This window comes from Dermacentor andersoni, chromosome 9 (genome assembly GCF_023375885.2).
Source record: "Dermacentor andersoni chromosome 9, qqDerAnde1_hic_scaffold, whole genome shotgun sequence".
NCBI classification, from domain to species: domain Eukaryota; kingdom Metazoa; phylum Arthropoda; class Arachnida; order Ixodida; family Ixodidae; genus Dermacentor; species Dermacentor andersoni.
This window is the reverse complement of record NC_092822.1, coordinates 55936791-55954509: the sequence shown is the minus strand read 5'-3', so window position 1 is coordinate 55954509 and position 17719 is coordinate 55936791. Positions and strand designations below refer to the sequence as shown.

General features: G+C 49.2%; 1 non-coding gene across 1 annotated transcript; it reads left to right on the top strand.

Annotated features, from left to right (window-relative positions):
• Positions 1–15997: 15997 nt before the first annotated feature.
• On the top strand, positions 15998–16072 carry TRNAS-GGA (transfer RNA serine (anticodon GGA)). The gene has a single exon. It is a non-coding gene; the product is annotated as a tRNA-Ser (tRNA).
• The last annotated feature ends 1647 nt before the right edge of the window (positions 16073–17719 follow it).

Below are 17719 nucleotides of genomic sequence, written 5' to 3'. Positions count from 1 at the left end.
GGTATACATCTGCTCCCATATCAGCCCCGACAGGACTCCCCATTTAACGTCATTTCGCCATATGTCGCATATTAAAATGAGCAAAATACCTTGTGGTCATGATTAACGATCACTTAAAAGCGAAAGCAAAGTTCAGAGTACGAAGAAGCGACAAAGAAAAAATTCGTCCTTCTAGGCACACTTTGAAAAGTAAAGCGAACCTGTGTCGTGTCGTCACATAGGTAACTCGAACTTCGTATAATTCAGAACGCAAACGGTGACTGCTACGTAATTCATTTTTTTTGCTTCTGCCGTGTTCTCCACGATGGTAGTAATGCAACAACAAAATACTGATCACCGTAAAGCTCCTCAGAGTAACCAGTTTGTACAGAAGGAATTCAGACACCTTAGGCAGATATAAATTGCAAGTTTTCTACTCGTAGAAAAAGATGAAGAGCAACCGCTAAGATACACCGAAGCGAAATTTCCGTCTGCGCGTCAGCTAGCATCAATAAGTAGCTACGGTTTTTTACAACACCGCAGAAAAATTTGCCGCGGCAAACCAAAGAAGATATTCACTTGAAAACAAGCACGGAAGATCTTTCGTTTCGTCCTACAGCTGTTTTGAAAAGCACAGCGCTTCTTTCTTCATAACGACTGCAGAAAAAAGTGGGCTTACCTCTCGTCCGCTGGGAAACGGAAAAACTTCGCCCTTGTGTGGCTCCCCGAGCTGCCGCATCCCACAGCCGCGCAGCAAGCCTTGTATCCCTTCCCCAGTTTTCCCGATATTGTCGGAACATTCGCAGGCACAGAAAGACAGTTTTAAACTGCAGAGCATACGGAAAAGCGTGCGCATTCATAGAAAGCGACAGAAACAGATGAAGAGATCGGCAGCCAAAGCGATAAGAGCGAAGGCACCGCCCGTTGGCGTAATAAATGAAGTGACCAAAACAAAGATGTAGGATGCCGAAAAAGAAAACAGCCAAAAGCACATTTTATTTCTACGCATAATTGCATCACTTCACTTTATTGTTATGTAGTTTAAAAAGATAGAGCCACACATGCAAAAGTTATTGAATTTTCCTTTGGCTACCAGTGTCATGGCGACACTTTATTGCCAATACCGCGAAGCTAGCCCCGCTGTCCTTAATGCCTTAATGGCGAACTGCACCTCCGCCGCGGGTCGGCTCGGCATTACACTATCTTTGGGATCGGCTCACGTATGGGGAGTGTTTAACGACTGCTTCACTTCCGCCGCGGGTCGGCACTGTATTGTGCTATCTTCGAGATTTTTTTTTCTGCACGCGGACATAATAGTGGGGAAAGCATCCCTTAACAGCTTTGCTGTAAAAGTCACAGTTTCGCCCAAGTGGCGGAGCATTGATTGCGATGGCAAATTAGTAGACAGCCATATGAAATAAGGATTGTAGGTTTATCGGCCGTAAAAACTTGTGCACATTCACTTACTAACTAAATTAACAAGCATGATGTCAAGCACAAACAAACATGAACCTATCGATGACCGCGGAAACTCGCTGTCTGAACGCTGTGTGAGAAAGTGCGGCAGCAGCAGCGAGCGAATTGACCTTCGTGCTACCTCTCGCTTCGAGGTCAACTAAGCGGCGATAACACAGCGCACACATGAAACTATGATTCCCTGGCGCACGACTCCCTACTCATCGCAGATCGCTTTCAAGAGAGGGCCCGTGCGGCCGCACCATACGCAGCAGCCGCCGCAGTAAAACGCCCCCCCCCCCCCCCGTGCCTTGCGCGTGACGGAATCCAGCGCACTTCGTCCCCACTTTCCTCCCTTGCCCACCGGAGAAGAGTGCCCCCTCCCTCCATTCCTCCCTCCCGTGCCTTGCGCGCGACGTAAGACGGCGCGCTTCCTCTTCACTTTCCTCCCTTTCACGCCCGAGATCGAGCCGCCATCGTCGACTCACCCTAGCACGCTTTCACTCGCACATACTGCATAAGGCGCACTGGGGCGATATTATCGCCCTAGAACTTTATACGGGACATCACGGCGACGGCAGTGGCAGAAATGCGCCTGGTGTGTTCATACAATTGAAATAAAATGCGCCTAAAACAAGTTTCATGTGGTTCGCTCTTCGAGCGGTTCAAATGCCCAAGCGCGCGTTGCTCGCGACTCACGCTTGAAACACAAGTGAGGCACAGTAGCGGCGCGCGCTTTGTATAATTGATCGTGTCTCTCTTGTCTACTCCACGCGTCAATCTGGGATCGGGTAACGCAGAAGAGAAGGAAGGAGGCCCTGGGGAGTGCTCGCAAAGGCGGAGTGAGCGCAGTAGCGATCGGTAACGACTTTGCAATTAGAGACGGCAGCCGAAGCAACGAGACCCCGGGGAGACGAGGGAAGACAGACCAGTTAACGAAGATTGATGAACGCTCGACGGCTGCGGCCTAGCTCTTCCTCCCTCTCTCCCTTCATCCTCGTGCCGTCCTCCTCCTCTCGAACAAACATCGGTGACGGAAAGCCACCGCGCGACGCCCACGACGGCACCGCGCCAGTGGGCGTGCGTCTGTGTCGTCTGGGCGAGCAGACGGGTCTGCGTGGCGTGCTGCCCCCGCATTTCGGCGCACCCCACGACACCCGAACCCGGCGGCGCAGACCAATTTGTACCCGGTCCTGTCGCGGCGTGCCACAGTTCTGAACCGGGGAGGGGAAGGGGAGACTCTTGCCGCAGAGCGAACCTTATACAGTTATCAGTTCGCGGAAATGAGGTTTCGCAAGATCTGTAAAGCGCGCGAACGAAAGTGCTTTGGACGTCATCATACCTGAACGATCTTTCTGGCTAATTGGATAGAGACATTGTAGCTGATACTTACCTAGAGCCTTTACCACTCCTACAGCTCCTATAGCACTGTCGCTCAAATCGCCGTGCCCTGTACCACCCCTACTCAAAAATACTCACTCACGAAGAGGCTGTGGCCTGGCGAAGACTTGAGACTAATACTTGTCCCCACCTTAGCCTATACCATGCCATCCATCCCACTCTATAGCCATATAGTGTGTATGCACGAACGACGGCGACCGGGCACCGCGCCATGTTGGTGCACTTCGAAGCGGGGAGAAGCACGCGCTTACCTACCGCGAGTGCGCGTCGAATAAACAGTGCAATGTGCTGTCCGGTGTTGCGGCAATCACTTATATGTCAAAGAAAGTAAGCTAAAGAAGAAGTAATGGAAATGTGTGTCTCGTTAGCATTTTCGAAGTTGCGCTCACGCGTGTGCGATAAAAGCATATGGACCTTTCTGAACAGCGACGACACGATGGATCTCCCGTATCAACATGCGCGAATCAACTCGCTGTAAGTCCTCACAAAACAAACCCCTGGTTTGTTCTCAGCACTTTCTCGCAAGTACGCGAACCATCGGTTGTTGAACTATGCGTATTTGTTCCGTGCGACCGGGTCAGATGGCCTTCATGCATGTTTTTCGCTGTTTTCCAAGCGGGTCCGTATGCGCCGATATAGTGTGCACCTTGTTTGCATAATATCGGCGTTGATATCATTTCTAGGTTGCACGTATCGCTGCATAGTCGTTATTTTGGAAACGCTGCGCCTGTAAACTGTAAACAAGGTTCCACTTTGTTAAGTTTTGGTGTTGCAGGTCACCGGTCCGAACGGTCAGTCGGGGTCCGAACCCGGTCCGAACCCCGACTGGGCTCCGTCGGAACATATGTTGCCAGTGATGGCGTACACGAATGCTACATCGTCTGCAGATCCTTTCGACTACGCGTCAATTTTATTTTTCAGTTGAGGTTAGCCACTCCCAAACATTTCTTGAACACTCTACGGCGTATGCATTCAGCGCATACCTTATGTTTTGTGACGGGGATAAGTCGGGGTTCCCGTCATCGAAGAGTTCCGACGGGCGGCCAACAAAACGGAAGCGTAGAAATTAGTGCGCAGCGACACGTGAAAGCTGGAAGTGATATTAGCGCCGAGCTTATGTGAAGAAGGTGCTACATCTGCACATATGGCCCCGCTTGGAAAACCACAGCGAAAATTGCGCATGAGCTCAATCCGAACCGCTTGCAGGAGACAAATACGCATAGTTTATAACAATCGATGATTAATGCAGCTGCTAAAAAGCACTGAGAACAAACTCTGCATTCGTAAAGATTCACAGCGAGTTGATTCCCGCCCGATGACACGGGAGGTCCATCGTGTCGTCGCTGTTCGGATGGTTCCCTGTTTTTATGTGCACACGGGTGTGCACACCTTGTCAAATGCTAAAAACACACGCTTCCATTACTTCGCATTTAGCTTATCTTCTTTTACTCTGGAGCGGTTGCTGCAACACTCGACAGCGCATCACACCGCTTATTCGACGTGTATTTGCTGCAGTACGCGCACGCTTCTCCCCGAATCGGAGTGCATCAACATGGCGCGCTGCCCTGTCGCCGTTGTTGGTGCATGCACCATATAGATATATACTCACTGTATTGAATACGCGTCCCTATATCAAGGAGTGTGCGCATGCGCACATGCACCCAATCTTCCGCCCGTTCTCAACCCCCTCCCCTTGAAGTGGAAGGCAGCGCTGAACAGCTCAGATCCGCCCGACCAGCTCCAGCTGGTATATAGGGCGGGCACTGCAGGTCCTTGCTGCTTCAGGGATTGTGTACTAAGGAGCCTACCCAACGGCGACCGAAGAAGCTCGACCAGCTTCAATGCTCGTTCTCTTTTCAATAAATGTGTTATACTACTATTTGCCCAATGGAAAATTTTAAAGGGGAATTTATGCTCTAAACATCACTTGCAGCCGTTCTAAAGATAATCTTGAAGGACAATGAAGTTCGATAGCTTTATGATATTTAAAAAGACTTAGTCTACTTGGGAGGAGGGGGGGTCGGGAGTTGGAAATAAATTGCGCCTTTTAGGCTGCGCTTTCGTCCCGTCACCCTAAGCAAGATTGAGCCGTAACGGGCATAAAAGTCGGTTGCCTTTCGGGAAGTTCCGCCGGCGCTTGCTTGTGTGCCAGCTCGATTAAACCCCATCAAGTTCAAAACTTGACATGTAGAGCCACCCAGGGGTCAGAACTTGCATGCGGCTCTGCGAGCCATTGTACAATATGTTGGACAAGAGTCACTCTGCAAGTGGGCAATATTTTGCAATCCAAGAGTAGCTCTTCAATGTATACAAAATTTACAGTGGGAAATTGGGACCACTTGGTGCCCGATATGGCAAAAATTCTTGTCGCGCTGCTGAATGGTGTAGCTTCCTCAGCGCCTGCCAGGTAATTGTAATATCGTTCTTAACAACCCATCCCAGACATCGACCGATATGGCCTCACCGGAGCGCTGACACTTCTTACACCAAGCGTCAAGAGCGGACGGTGCAACATAACACCGCAGTCTTGCTCGAAATATGAAGCTGGCTCACTGTAACAGTGAGCAAAACTTCAACTGCCGCTTAAGCAATCGCGCTCGTTGTTGCGATTGCAGTTCCCTCAAAACTTGAAGAATAGATACTGCTGTATCAGTTGCGTCTCGAAGTGAAAGCCTTCACTGATTCGCACCGTTGTCGAGTCGGAATGCCCGAATCAGTGTGTGCTCAGTCCAGATTACTGGAGACTATTAAGCATTTCATGGACCACTTTTCCCACTTCGACAACAAGCTCCTTGGCTAACCGGTATGTATTGGGCACACCGCACAGTCGGCCTTTTACCGAAGTCAGTGTCCGGGCCGCCTGGCCTCACCCGCGTGCACCTAAGGCCACCCGAGCTCTTGTGCATTCCTCTCTGTCCTCTTCTTAACCCCTATCTCCCATCCCCACTGTAGGGTAGCAAACCGGAGACTGATATCTGGTTAACCTCTCTGCCTTTCCTCTTAATCTCTCTCTCTCTCAAGGAGATTTGATGTCGACTAGCTGAACTGTATACCCGCACTGCGCTTTGTGTAGTTCATGGGAATGATATGAAATCCTGTTTTATTTCTCTTTTCCATTTTCCCAGCCCTCTCTCCACGCCTAGGGCAGCCAACTAAACAAAGCGTATTTCACAGTGGCGTGTCGTAAGATTACACAAATTGGTCCCTGTGACAGCAGTGCGAGGCATTCTACTTTTTCTGCACTTTCGTTAATGCCTAAACGAATCGCGGTAAATGTGTGTATTGGAAATTTGATTTTCTAACTTCTCTTTCGTGCTGATAGTTATTGCCTGGCTGCAGAATTGTAGCTTTAATTTTGTCAGAAGTGTGGGCAGGCATGTTAACATGATTCGAAATTTGAAGGCCAGGGATGCTTCTCGTTGGGTCTCGTTAAAACTAAATGGAAAGCCATTTGTGCGCGTGTGTGTCTCGGGGCAACTGTCTGAGCACAAAAGGGGGGGGGGCGCTGTTTGTGGCATGCGCATGACATTCCATTTCAAAAAGAGCTTCGAATAACGCTCGCGTAGCAAACCGATAGATAATGCTGCATGTGAGAAAGGGGCAATAAAGAGACGGAAGATTGAAGCAATTTTGATACAATTGCGCATACACAGGAAGAGAGAGAGAGAAGGATAAGCGAAATGCAAGGAGGGTACCAGCAGTGAGCTCGGTTGGCTACCCTGCATTGCGGGATAGGGAAAGGGAAGAACAAGATACAAATACAGGAAGGCCCTACATGTGTTCCAGCGGGGTTGTTGCGGCCATATGTGAAGTACAAACAAAAATATGGAATTTTGCATTTTTGAAGATACTTTTCTCATTTTTAATGTTTTAGCAATGTCTGACTTTTCATAAACTATATTTCTTCTACATCACATAGTGCATACTTAGTTTCGAAGAGTTTCCTGGGGACAAATTTTATGCAGTATGCTACGTGGACTCAAAATTTCAAGCTTTGCTGTCCTTCGTACAGTTCAAAGATTTGACCGCAAGGTGAAGTTGAAATTGTAGTGGGGCTGATCATGTATAGTATATATGTTCTATTAAAACTACTGAAATACAATAAAATGGCTACAGTGTAGCATAGTTCGGACATTCCTGCCATACATAAGGCACAAAAATGCAATACTTTTTCGTCGTTTCAGAGTGGTAGTTTTTGTGGCCAACCAAAGTAAACTTAAAAGCAATCATAAGAGAATAACTCGTTGAAAGATTATTCTCTAAGGAGAAAATTTCCACCGCGGCCGTATACTTGGCTATAAGGATGCCTTCAGATACTTATTAAAATTGAGCCACTAGTTAAATATTTCACCTTCAAGGACGACGTTGTACCTCCTTAAAAGCTTCACTCTAAATCTGCTAGGATACTAACAGCTTTCAAGAATTCCGAGAGGTACTCGTTTAGCTTTGGGGACCACTCGGGCACGTTTAAAATGACCGAAATGCAAAACGCGTTTAAGATGAGATCGAAAACTGCGAGCAAACGTGGTGGAAGAGTGCAAGAAATGCTTGTCAATATAGCAGTAGTAATTAGGAATCAACCACCATTTTCTAATCTTGTTTGAAGACGTTAAAAGATTGAATTTTTTAAAAATTTTTGTGTAGCGTCAGCAGTCAGAAATGACAATGACGTACGTGGAAACGCGTTCTTTACCGTCCAAACGTTTCGGCTGCTCACTGACAAAGGCTGGCCCACAAGGCGAAATGTTTGGACAGTAAAGAACGTGTTGCCTTGTACGTCGTTTTCATTTTTGAAGATATATATTGCCGCTAGTTGTCACGCGCCAACGCTGAAAAAGAAGTGACTTGAACGCGCGCTCGGCAAGAGGTGGGCGCTGAAGAAGAAGAAGCAGAGGCTGAGGACGCCAGCTTGAGTTTTGTGTACGCCATCTTGTACAACTGTCTGTCTCGCCGACGCCGGGTACATCTTCAATTGTCTTTTCGTGACAAAACTGGTGGAGGTGCTGGGTACGGTTCATCCGATGCCACAAACTCCTCCTGGTAGCCGGAGTACCAGCCCTATACTAGTGGACACCCCTGTTCACCGGGCCAGCAGGAGAATCCGAGGATTACCTCCGGAGCTTGATCACCTCTCCGCAACAACATCGACGCCCCCACGGACCAGTATGGAAGGAACATCGACGTCTCCATCGACCATTATGCAAGGTACGGCCACAACGGCAACTCAGTACCTGCTCCAGAATCTCAGAGTGCCGAAAGTGTTCCACGGGGATGTCTTCGAGGATGTTGAAGACTGGTTAGCCCAGTTTGAGCGCGTTGCTGAGATAAATGAATGGAGCGACGCGGCGAAGCTGAGAAACGTGTACTTCAGCTTGGAGGACGGTGCTCGCACTTGGTACGAGAACCGAGAAGGGCTCCTGAAATCGTGGCTCGAGTTCCGCCGTGCCTTGCTGGAGACATACACCAATGCTGATCGCCGCGAACGAGCCGAACGGGCGCTCCAATCCCGCATTCATCTGCCGAATGAGAGCGTGACGTCGTACGTAGAGGATATGACGCGCCTCTTCCGTCGGGTGGACCCTACCATGTCAGAAGAAAAGAAGCTGCGCCATCTAATGCGGGGAGTTAAAGAACAGCTATTTGCTGGCCTGGTTCGAAGCCCGCCTAAGACCGTGGGTGAATTCTTAACCGAAGCCACCACGATGGAAAAGATGCTGCACCATCGCTCAGCCTTCTGTGAAAGGCAAATGAACGCTACTTCACCTTCGGACCAGTGCTCAGCTACGTATGACAGACACGCGAATGCTGCTTCACTGACGGACGCGGTTGCCTTTGGAAACCTGGACGTTCTCCGAGACCTTATCCGCTCTGTGGTTCGTGAGGAGCTTCAACGGCTCAGCTGCCCGCCTCAGCCCACGCTGGGTTCCATTTCTGCCCTCGTGAGAAGTGAAGTGCAGCAAGCGGTCCAAGGTCCCGTCCCAAGCAGCAATGCGCCGCCTGTGACAGCACAGTTGCAGCGGCCGTCGTATGCGGAAGTTTTGGGGCGAGTCCCTGTCCGCGCTCCGACCCATTTCATCCCCGCCACGTCTTACGCCGCGTCATACGTCCCGCCGCTCCCATCAGTGCAACCGATCCAACGTATGGAGGATCGGCGCCCCCTCGAAAGGAAATCTCACTTCTGGCGTACCCCGGACAGAAGGCCTCTGTGCTATCACTGTGGAGAAGCCGGTCACGTATACCGCGAATGCCCATACCGCCGCCTTGGACTGCAAGGTTTCGCCGCGGATTCACCAAGGCCCAGATATGGCGAAAGGCCTAGGGCGATTGAAGAGTACTTGAACCAGCAGGGTATGCCACTGTTCCCACGGCGGCAGTCGCGCTCGCCGTCCCCCAGGCGATCTTCCCCTGCTCCTAGAAGCCCTCCAATGGCAGCGCAGGGACGATCGCCGAGCCCTCGCCGGGAAAACTAAGAACAGCGACCTTCGGGGGCGAGGCCGCTGATAATCGCCCTTCCGAAGACCTCCCATCGACGCAAGCACGGTCTATTCAGCACGACAGCAGCCGAACTCAGCGACAGACTCTCGCTAGACATACCTGTTGTGCTCGACGGCCGCCACGTTAGTGCGTTATTGGATACGGGTGCCGACTACTCGATCTTGTGGGGAAAACTAGCGACGGAACTTAGAAAAGTTATCACGTTTGGTCTGGAACGCAAATTCGTACTGCTGGCGGGCATATCGTAACACCGTTGGGCATGTGCACGGTCAGAGTACAAATTCGTGGGTCCACGTTTCCAGCCAGCTGCCTTATACTCCGCGATTGTTCTCGAGACCTCATCTTGGGCGTCGACTTTCTGCGAGAGTATGGTGCCGTTATAGACCTCCGGGCACGCACAGTGACTTTTTCGACAGAGGGAGCAGCGAACAGCCGCGACAACTGCCGACGTAACGCTCTTCGGGTTTACGCCGACAGTGTAACTTTACCACCGCGCGCAAGTGTCCTGGTAGCGGTCGTATGCGACGATCTGCGTGACGGCGAAGCTGTTGCAGAGGGCAATTCCTCCCTTATGCTGACTCACGGTGTATGTGCAGCCCGCAGCCTCATTATGCTTCGAGGTGGACATTCTGCGCTCCTCGTGACGAACTTCAGCCAGGAACATCGGCACCTGTTTCGTCGTACTACTATCGCTTTTGCTGAGCCCTTAGCAGACGTTGCTGAATGCTTTGCGTCTATGACAAAGGACAACACAGCTCACACACTCAGCAACATCGACATCAATTTCGACCTTTCGGAGGAAAAGCAAAAAGCGCTGCGTGAGTTACTACTTCGGTTCAAGGAGTGCTTCGCATCTACTTCCAAGGTACGCCAGACGCCCATCACGAAACACCGAATAATCACGTATGACGATTCTCGTCCCATACGACAACTGCCTTATCGCGTATCGGCGAAAGAGCGCAACGTTATTAATGCACAAGTGAAAGAAATGCTTGACGATGACGTCATACAACCATCCCAAAGCCCTTGGTCGTCGCCGGTGGTCCTTGTCAAAAAGAAAGACGGAACGCTTAGGTTCTGTGTTGACTATAGAAAGTTGAATAACGTCACAAAAAAAGACGTTTATCCGCTTCCGCGGATCGATGATTCGTTAGATCGGCTGCGGCGAACCAAATATTTTTCATCAATAGATTTGAAGAGTGGATATTGGCAAATCGAAGTTGACGAACGAGATCGCGAAAAAACTGCCTTTGTTACCCCGGATGGACTGTACGAATTTAAAGTACTTCCATTCGGCCTGTGTTCTGCACCGGCCACATTCCAGAGAATGATGGACACTGTTCTTACGGGTCTGAAGTGGCACAGTTGTTTAGTATACTTAGATGACGTCGACGTGTTTGCGGCAACCTTCGAAGAACATCTGAAGCGTTTAGAGGCGGTACTTGAGGCGCTCCGCTCCGCTAATCTCACACTAAAGCCAGAAAAGTGTCACTTCGGTTACGAAGAGTTGAAGTTTCTCGGTCATGTCGTCAACGCCGACGGTGTCCAGCCTGACCCAGACAAAACATCTGCTGTTGCTGCTTTTCCGACTCCTCGTGACAAAAAAGCAGTACGCCGCTTTCTCGGTCTGTGTGCGTACTATCGTCGCTTCATCGCAAATTTCTCCCGGATCGCTGAACCACTCATACGCCTCACGCGAGAAGACACACCCTTCGTTTGGACGGATGAGCAGGACGCAGCTTTCACCGAGTTACGGCAGCGCCTGCAGGAATCACCCGTTCTCGCTCACTTTGACGAGGACGCTGACACCGAGGTGCATACCGACGCAAGCAACATCGGTCTTGGCGCTGTTCTCGTTCAACACCAGGAAGGCGTCGAGCGAGTGATCGCTTACGCCAGTCGCACCCTTTCACGTGCCGAAATTAACTACTCCACTTCCGAGAAGGAGTGTCTAGCGGTTGTGTGGGCCATCATGAAATTTCGGCCTTATCTCTACGGTCGCCCTTTCAACGTGGTGGCAGACCACCATTCCTTGTGTTGGCTAGCCAACCTACGAGACCCGTCCGGGCGACTTGCTCGATGGAGTCTCCGTCTGCAGGAGTTCGATGTGACCATCGTATACAAACCGGGCCGCAAACACGAAGATGCTGACGCGTTGTCGCGCGCTCCCGTCAAAACTTGCGATAAGGACATGGACGAAAACGGCGCATTCCTTGGGGCCCTCACTGCATCTGACCTGATCACACGACAGCGCGAGGACGCCGAAATACGCCCTCTCATCGATCACCTAGAAGGCAAGAATGTTGCAATTCCACGACACCTTTCTCGCAGTCTCTCGACGTTCTGCCTCCGAAAGGGTGTCCTCTACAAGAAAAAACTCGAGTGCCAGCGACAAAGAGTATCTATTGGTCGTACCTGCCACCCTCCGTGATGACATTCTCCTAGCCTGCCATGATGAGCCCACGTCTGGACACTTGGGATTTTCACGCACTCTTGCAAGAGTACGTCAGACGTACTACTGGCCCCGACTTTCTCCCACGGTGAAGCGTTACGTGCAAAGCTGCCGTGAGTGTTAACGCAGGAAATCGCCGTCTTTGAAGCCCGGGGGGTTACTGCAACCCATCGCACCACCTAGCGCGCCGTTTGATCAAATCGGTATGGATCTTCTGGGACCCTTTCCCTTGTCAGCCAGCGGAAACAAGTGGATTATAGTCGCCACAGACTATCTAACACGCTACGCCGAGACGAAAGCTGTACAACGTGCCACCGCCTACGAAGTTGCCCAGTTCTTTATCGATCAGATAGTCCTAAGACATGGTGCCCCATCACATGTCATCACCGACAGAGGAACTGCCTTTACGGCCCAACTGATAGAGGACATATTCGAGCTGAGCTGCACGCAGCATCGCAAGGCCACTGCCTATCATCCGCAGACCAACGGACTGACGGAACGGCTAAACAAAACCATTGCTGACATGCTGTCTATGTATGTAGACGTCCACCATAAAACATGGGATCAAGTCCTTCCGTACGTTACATTCGCGTACAACACCGCCATTCAGGAAACAACACGCTTCACACCGTTCCGTCTTGTCTACGGGCGCGAGGTCCAGACCACGCTAGACGCAATGCTCCCGCACGACACCGACGCATCACTTACTTCCGACGCCGAGCAACTTACTCAACACGCCGAGGAAGCTCGTCAACTCGCGCGCATACACATCACGACGCAGCAGAGTGCAGACGCGCGACGCTACAACCTTCGACATCGGCAAGTCGAGTACCAGCCAGGTGACCAAGTCTGGGTGTGGACTCCAATTCGTCGCCAGGGGTTGTCTGAGAAGCTGCTGAGTAGATACTTTGGACCGTACAAAGTGATACGCCGCGTTAGTGAAGTGAACTATGAGGTCATTCCCGACGGTGCCGCGTCGCCTCGGCGTCGACAGCACCACTCAGAGATAGTGCATGTTGTTCGCCTCAAACCGTATTTCGCGCGTTAAGGCGGCGCCAACTGATCTCATACGACTACCACACTTCCACTTTCTTTTAGTAAGCATCGTAGTTTAGTAAGCATCGGGTCGATGCTTTTCTTTTGGCGGGGGGATAATGCCGCTAGTTGTCACGCGCCAACGCTGAAAAAGAAGTGACTTGAACGCGCGCTCGGCAAGAGGTGGGCGCTGAAGAAGAAGAAGCAGAGGCTGAGGACGCCAGCTTGAGTTTTGTGTACGCCATCTTGTACAACTGTCTGTCTCGCCGACGCCGGGTACATCTTCAATTGTCTTTTCGTGACAATATATTTGACGGTAGTCTATTACGCACCACCATCAGTCGTAGCACTTCGCTTTTCGAAGAGGCAAGACGTTTGTCCAGTGAGCTCCTGAACAACACTTTGCTGTGTGGATAACGCGTTGTACATCATGTATCCGGGACTTCAAAGAGGTACGACGTCATACTAACGCATATATCTTGCATTTACCGCTTATTCGCTACTATATTTTTGCTTAATTACAACAGGCCTGTCAACAACAACAAAAAAAAAAAAAACAGGAGCCATTTCGCCCTGTGAAGGTGGTTGACCAGCAAAGCTGCTATCGTGATATAAATTATATTGTTACAGAGTTTTGTTGGTGTGGTAACCATAAATATAATTACGTATATGCCAGGTAGGCGCAATATAAAGAAATGCATAATCATTTGTTGTATGTTTTCTCTTTATTTTATCTTGTCACGCAAGTGATGATGGCCTTGTGGTTGCTGTGACACACCGCATCTGTGGCTTTGTGACGACGCCGGTTCTGTTTTTGGCTGGCATCAAATCTATACACGACCGTTTACGCATCATCGTGGGCGCTTCGGGGTCACTGTAACACTGTACCCTCTTGAGCGAAATTACACCCTTTTGCCATACAACAATAATAGTCATCATTCTTGCGCGCGTTTCCTTACTTTAATGCGGCGAGCCTGGTACATCCAAGTCGCGAACGGCATTCCAGTTATCAGCATGACAGAGCATTCTCGACAGGAAAGTAGCGAGCGCAGCGTTTTCAAGGAAGGAAACGCAAGCAAGACAGATGATGATTGTTGTTGTGTGGCAATATACACCCCTAAGCGTGTACATTTGCTTAAGAGTGTAGACGAAACTGTTCGAGCACAAAGGACAGCAGCACTTGCCATCTGGCCGCGACAAGTCGACGTTGAAATCACCCACCACAATGACGGGGGCGTCACCTGTGGAAGGGAGCCACCAGAACGTGTCCGTCGCAACTGCAACGGAGCGCCGTCTAGACGCAGGTGGCCGTTAAGCCGAGCCTCGACGCGAGCGACGATATGCGTTGACTGGGCCGCAGTCCAAAGGAATGCACGAAACAAAACACGTTTGTTTGCAATTTGCGATTGAGCGTACTTCCTAGTTAATTAGCGGAATGAAACTTGGAAGGACCAGTTTTATTTTAGCGGAAAAACATGGAGCTGACCGTTTCTCTCCGGTAGAGGCCCATGTATTGACAGCAGACGGGAATTCTGCTATATTTATAACTTCACTGTGAACTTTGTAATTGGGAAAAGTAAATGAAACTCGGCGTAAAGTTAAGGTCGTTTTAGCGGTTAATCGTCATATAATTTGTTTTGGGGTAGTTCCAATTAAAAACGAAGAGTTACAGCCGTTTTCCGTTACCATACCGCCTCCGTAGATGTCCATGTATTGAGAGTAGACGGCAATTCTATAACGTTTACAACTTCACTGTGAACTCACTAATGATGACAAGCAAATGAAACTCAACGTAATGATAGAGTCGTCTTAGCAGCCAATTTCAGCATGATTTTTTTTTCCGAGAGACATACATTAGACTGAGTGCTACAGAGCATTCGCTAGAAAGTTGGCTTTGCCACGAGGCGTTTTCTGTTCGCCGCCACAATTTTTCCGGAGGGTAGCCATAGACAGCTTTGCTGTATTAACCGGTTCGGTGGATGCTAACTAAAACAATTTCTCTGTTCTCGTGCCTCTATAGCAGAGAGGATATCTTGATGTAAGGCCTCCTCCCACATAAACTTCGACTCAACCTGAAAATTTGCGTGAAAATGGTCGGAATCCGCAAATATGCCGTGATATATGCGGCATGACACTGGTCTCACGCTTGATGGAGGTTTACAGGAAGATGATAACCTGAAGCGATGAACCAAGGTTCAATAAGGGATGTTTCAGACTTGGAGAGAGGGTTCGACGAAGTTTGTTTGGTCAAGCATGGAATAAAGAAAATCAAGGTCACTGACCAAGCCTGATAAAATATCTAACGTTTCAGAACCGCCTACGCGTTCCTTGTTCACTGAGTTAGACAGGAAATTGTCCTCACGTACGGGTTCCTTGTTCCCCGAGTTGGACAGAAAATTTTTGTCACTTACATGTGACGAGAATTTCCTGTCCAACTCAGTGAACAAGGAACCTGTACGCGGTTCCGAAACGTCAGATATTTCATGAGACTTAGTCAGGGACCGCGATTCTCTTCGGACTGGGAGAGAAAGAAAAATCATAGGGGAAAGGGAGGGAGGTCAACCAGGCCAGCTCACTTGGCTGCCCTAAACACTGGAAAAAGGGTCTGAAAGATTAGGAGGAGGAGCATAGTCCACGCTTTGCTGGAATGCACACACATTATAACGTTCATCGTTCAGTTCATCACAAGCTGTCATACAGGTTGGCGCATCTTGAAAAAGGCAGCAGCGCTTTTGCGGTTGACAGCTGTAGGGCATGCATTCGGTTTAGGGTCAGTCACGTAGGAAGTGTTTTACAGCTTTTTCTTCGCCACATGTGTTGCAATTGGCAATGTACGCCATTCCAGTTAGGAATAAGTAGGCATTCGTAAAAGGAACTCCTGTTCGTAGGGCACATAGAAACGTTTCTTCCAGTCGAGTTAAGCCAGGCAAAAGTTGTAAATTTATATATGGGTCCCATTAAAAGCGTCGTTTCCAAAATAGAACTTGTTTTCATGAATAAAGGGAAAATCAGACATCCACCCGTTACGGGTGGATGTCAAGTGCTACGGGTGGATGTCTGATTTTCCCTTTATTCATTACTTCTCTCCACCTTGCGGGTTTCCGAAGAACTACTACGTCAAACTCTTGCCTTTGCTTCGTGTTGTCGACAAATTCGACTTCGCCCTGCCGTTTGCTAGCCGCCTGGTTAGCTCAGATGGTAGAGCGGCTGCCCCGGAAAGGCGGTGGTCCCGGGTTCGAGTCCCGGACCAGGACGAATTTTTCTTCAACTATGAGGCTTTTCTTTCGAGGAACCCGTATGGGTTTCCTTTGGAGCAATTGCTACGAACGGGTGGATGTCTGATTTTCCCTTTATTCATTACTCCTCTCCGCCTTGCGGGTTTCCGCAGAACTACTACGTCAAACTTGTTTTCATGTGGCCGCCTTGTAAACGGAATTCGTAATCCACAAAGCCCAACGTGTCATTTTTGGATACGTCAATATTTTATATCTTGACATTCTGATTTAACCGCAGTGCAAACTTAACACAAAGCCTAGAGTAGTGTTTCTGATGCAGTTTTTTTTTTTCTTTTTGGTATCGTTGTTTATCGAAGGTACTCTCCATGGCCAAACATTTATAGCTTTTTTTTAGATGAAATGGTGTTTGGGCTCGGTGAAGATAAAATAAACGTCTGGCCTCCATTTGTTGCGCTAATAATCGACAGTATTCTACAAAAAAAAGTCCTCAGACAACCTTTCTTAAATAACACTCAATAGTTTGAACTGATTTGTTGGTTTTCCTTTAGAGACCCACCATATTCTTTGCTAAAGGACAATCAGTCTAGTGCTATAAACAGGAGCCCAAGTGGTCTGTATGCTCCTTCGTTCATATTCAGTTTGTTTTCCTTACGCTAGCGCAGCGGGCTATGTCAAAATATCTGCACTTCAAGCTCATTGCTTCCGTGTTTGTTATTGTACTGCGCTGCGCTCCCCCCCTCTTCCTCCTTTACCACCGCTCCGCCAGGCCCCACTTATCTGTTACTCCTACGTAATGACGACCTCACGAAGGCCGGCTAGTCCTGTGTTACGGCAATACGCGCTAGTACATGTGCCCTTCCGAACCGCCCAAGCAGAAACCCCGTATTATTCGGATGGCATTGTCAGTACATTTGGCTAGTGTATTGGATGTTCACGGAAGCACTTCTGCGGTTAATGCTTACGCAGGAAATCGCCCACTGCTCTCGCAAGAGGGATCGATCGGGGCTTTTTAACGCTGCGTGGCTTAACCCTTTACCTGGCAAAATACAGCCCTGGCCTAGAATTCTTTATTGCTTTATTTCTTCTTCATATTGCGCCACTTCATAACAAATGAAACATTACAACGTTTCTCCAAAAACTAAGCGAGATACAGTAGGTGAAACATATTCTTGAGCTACCGGTCAAAGGTAAATGTATGGTGCAACACTTGTGCTAGGTACTTGCTCTGACAAGGTCAACGTGTCTTCTTGATAGGCGTCTCTATGGAGATAAAAAAATAAGAGCTTGCTTAAACAAACCAATCAATTTTCGCAGTGCGGAGAATATGACCACCCCGTGCGCTAGAAGAACGACGAAGCCTGCGGGTTTTGTCATCAAAACATGTGCTGCTGTTCCCCATCGACATTTTTGCGAATAAGATTGTTCAGCAGGTGCACAGCTAAATAATAAGGCACAAATTATTAATCTTATATTTGGATTCGTATAGTATTTGCGGATGTTTTGGTTAGGTCAACAATATTGTTGAGCTATGTGGTAAAGGGTTAACTGACAGCGCAGAAGCTAAAATAACATAAACACCACGGGGAACCACATCGCGTTGCAATGCATCTATTTGTGCTTTCAGTTACGGCCGACATACTATAGAGTTCTCGCGTAATCTCACAAA